Genomic DNA, 4,446 nt, shown 5'->3' with positions numbered 1-4,446 from the left:
TACTCTGGAGTAGGGGTGCAACGGATCAAAAAACTCACGGATCAGATCGATCCTCGGATCAGGAGTCACGGATCGGATCATTTTCGGATCAGTAAAAAAAAAAAAAGTTTTGTCTTTTTACATTTTTATTAATATTTTTTTTTTTACTACTAATGGCAGCGATCAGCGATTTTTTTTCGTGACCGCGACATTATGGCGGACACATCGGACAATTTTGGGACCATTACAGTGGGAAAAATGGCAATTACAGTGTTACTGTTTTACTAGTGTGGGGGCATTGTTGGCTATGGCTATTATTAATAGCCATAGCCAACATTGCCCCCACACTAGTAAAACAGTAACACTGTAATTGCCATTTTTCCCACTGTAATAATAGTCATAGCCAACATTGCCCCCACACTAGTAAACAGTAATACTGTGTGTATAGCCATTTTTCCCACTGATTACAGTGGGAAAAATGGCCATACACACAGTGTTACTGTTTACTAGTGTGGGGGCAATGTTGGCTATGACTATTATTATTACAGTGGCAAAAATAGTAATTACAGTGTTACTGTTTTACTAGACCGAGTACATCAGTACAGTGAGTTGGCTAATGGCTATTAAGCCATTAGCCAACTCACTGTACTGATGTACTTGGTCCGTCTCACTGTACTCAGGTTGCATGCAGAGTCAGCGGCGCAGCGCGCTCTTGCAAAATAGAAAAAATCCACGAGCAGAGGGAGGGGTGATGACGTCAGCGCGCACCGCCGCCCAGTGTACCAAGATGGCGACCTCTCCGGAGCTAGGCCGAAGCCGCGGTCTTTCCTAAGGCCGCGGCGGCGGTGCGTTCCGCGGATCGCATACTGTGCCGATCCGAACAGGTCGACCCGTTCGGATCGGGCACGATCCGTTGCACCCCTACTCTGGAGTGATGAGATAAATGTTTTTGGTGCTGATGGCTTCATAACTGTATGACGTTACAAAGGTGAGGAGTACAGAGTCCCAGTAGTCGTCTTCATTTTCATTTTCAGCATGGGCCCTAGCATATTCAAGGCAGGCTTTTTTGTGCATGGGCTTTAGGAGAGGACTCTTTCATGGACGACACCCATGCATGCCATTTCTCTACAGTGGATGCCGTATTGTGTCATGGGAAAAGATCGGATTGGATTTTTACTTTTTTCTAAGTTCTGCAGTGAACTTGCATGGCCGTTTTCTTCAACCCTTCTCATCAGAAGACGCTCTTGTCATGGCCTGGACATCTCTGCGAGATGGTTGCAGTTCCATCTTTGTTACATTTTTGTATCACTTTGCTACCCTGCGTTCTGAGTACCATGCACTCCTGAACCCTGCGTTCTGAGCGTAATGCACTGGAGAACCCTGAACTCTCTTGTAATACTTATTTTTGTTCCGAGTAAAAAATATTTTATCAAAAAAAAGCCGGTCTTACTGTGTTTGTTATTGTTTTTTGGAAGGGGTTTTCTGCAGCAGGGCAGCATGGGACGTACTTGGACATCCCAACAGGACAATGATCAAAAACACAAGGGGCCAAGTCGACCTGTCACTGGCTATAGCAGAATAAAGTGAAGGTTCTGGAGTGGCCATCTCAGTCTCATGACCAAATTTCTTGAGGCGCAAAAAATGCTAGGACAGTACAAATATCAGCCAAATTAACTATTTTTGGAAATTGGGCAAACCAAGGTATTTAGTAAGCGTCATGACAATTTTTTTTTATTTTTAAGTTGTATTTTTTTATTTTTTTTACATTTTGCACATACGGTCACCAATGCAGTACATCATGTAACTGGTGTGGTGGTGATCAGGGACACTGGTGACCGTATGTTAAATATTAATAATTTTTTTATTTAAATCATTTCTTACACACTATGGTTGCTTATAACTGTGAATTTTTATAGGCAACCATTTTTTTTCTGAATGAAAACTACCCATTCAGTGTTTACTATTTTTATTTGTCACAGGTAATCGCATGGTACAGATGGGCTGTGATTGGCCCTGTTTATACCATATGAAAACTCTGACCAATCGCAGAGCTCATCACAATAGTACATAGTGAAAGGCATGTTACAAATTCTTTCATTGTGGTTCAACTGTCATGTGATCAGCAGTGATTGGCCACAGTGGTCACATGGTACCGGCAGTGGGGCCAGTCCAGTGATCTGTCATCGGGCACGCCCGTGGCGTGATCCTGGGAGGGCGTCATATGACATCCTCTCAGAACAACCGTGCTCCCACCCATCTGTCATATTACAATAGACTTAGTGGAAAGGTGTTAACTTTCTTGTCTTCATGCTTGTTTTGTGTCAGTTACTCAGTAAATGTTTAAGCCATAGGCAGCCAATGTTCTAGTCGGCCCCCTCGTGTTTATTAGTACAGCTTTCTTTTAAAGACACTACAATGCTGCATTAGCTGTCCCTACACAAACAGGTCCCAGAGGTCTCTACAAACTTCCATTCTCTCCCACAATCATTGCTTATGGTATTTTGTAATGGGCTGTTCACATGGCAAGGGAATTTTTCCTTAACTTAGTGAATGTGGTGAGAAATTCACTTTGCAAAGAATATGGAATCATATGCAAGGGAAAAACGGCATTGTTGGTTGCACTTGATTGGATGAAAGAGGTCAGCACATCATTCACTAACTGATGAACTTCCTATATATAGTGAAAATTCCCTTGCAAAGTAAGTAGCCTATTTGCCTTTAGTAAATCAACCCCTATGCATTCCAAGAGATTTAACTTCCATTTTACCTAAAATATAAAAAAATACAGCAATGTGAGTGTGCTGTACATAATAATATTATTTTTTTTTTATTTTTTTTTAATTATATATTTTATTTTTTATTTTTATAAACTAAAATTGCACTACTGCTAGAGCCATCTTAGTGGGCAAACCATCCGGAGTCATTCAATTTCTTCAATTTATAACAAAGTTCTTCCTGATAACTCTGTGTATCTTTGACTAAGTGATATATGATTTAAAGCACACAAATATGTGCAAGGTAACCAGTAACAAATAATTAAACAGTATCCCGCATAAGTATTGTATTCCATGCTCATATTACAACAAGAATTCATCAATGAATGCTTCAAGGCTAGTGAAAGCTGGTTAATATAGCAAGCTGTGAATGCTGTATTCCTCAGATGAGTAACAATATGCTGACGTAAGTGTGGATACTGCTAAAAAAATAAAAAATTACGAAAAAATACTAGAAAGGACAATTGGGGGCGCTTGGACCATGACATAGCACGCTGCATGTCGTTGAGCTAGGGGAGGAGCGCGATTGTGGCGGCGAGCAGCTGTGAGGAACTCCGAGGCTCCGGGGGGACGATCGAAGCAGCCGACGGATTGAGGCGTGAGAGGCCGCGGGGAATGGCGGCACAACGCTAATAGTCCCCCCAGGACCACCTCCCTGGATATCTTCGGCTAGGGTCCATGGCTAACTGATGGCGAGAGGCGTGTAGAGAGGAGGTAAGCAGAAGGTAAGAAAGGCACGGAACATTCACGGACCATTGACGCCGAGGAGAACCCCCCCCTGGTCCCGGGACATTAAAGGAGAAGCACAGGGGGAGAGATGGGCAAATATTCAATGCAATGTTAAACAGGACTGAATTCTGCCATTGAAATAGCGTCTCAAATAAGAGAGAGAAGGAGGGTACAGGTGGAAATGCTGGAGTATGTGGATCTGAGCAAGCCTGAATGTGTCAATACGCTATAGTGAGATTGAGTACTCATTCCTCACTAGTATTGAGGCAAAAACTATAAAGGAGCAGATGAGCTGCGGACTGTGATACATTTTTACATTATATCTGCTGGGATGTGGCTTCAGAAATAACCAGAGTGCTATTAAGTAATACTCGGTATGGTGCAAGGGGAGTATCAGTAGTATCAACCATCAACTATTTATGTTGTGGAACTATATTCCCTGGAATCTGGCATGCAAACGGATAAAGGCAATGTATGAAGGTACGGTCCCTGGTATAGAGTACCCTAATTGAAATTGCCCCCAGGTGGGCACAAATTGAAAACCAAGAGGACTTTCTCATACGGAATAGGGCAAATATAAATCCAGTATTGGTAAATGTCCTATGAGAGCTGATGCCAGAACTATAGCTGAATACTGAGTATTGTGTCTCAGGTAATCCAGAGAAATAATGAAAAAGCCAATATAGAGGCACTCAAGCTAAGTGGGCAAAGCGGATAATGTTGCCAGTCTGAGTGAAGTACCCAGTTGGAATGGGAGAATACCACTGGGGGGCCCTATTACCCTATGAGATACTCTGGGAGACCTTGTAGTGATGCCCGACTACTATTTGTTGAAATTTGTTAAACGAATTTAGAACAAAACAAATTGCACTACAAACACCCCAACTTATTGTCTCTGAAGACAAGAAATTAGGGTAACACATGGAAAACACGCAGCAATAAAACCAAAATAATGTTATTCTCT

The sequence above is a fragment of the Rana temporaria genome, chromosome 10, assembly GCF_905171775.1.
Source record: "Rana temporaria chromosome 10, aRanTem1.1, whole genome shotgun sequence".
Lineage (NCBI taxonomy): Eukaryota > Metazoa > Chordata > Amphibia > Anura > Ranidae > Rana > Rana temporaria.
The sequence above is the reverse complement of the archived record's forward strand: the minus strand, read 5'-3'. Positions refer to the sequence as shown.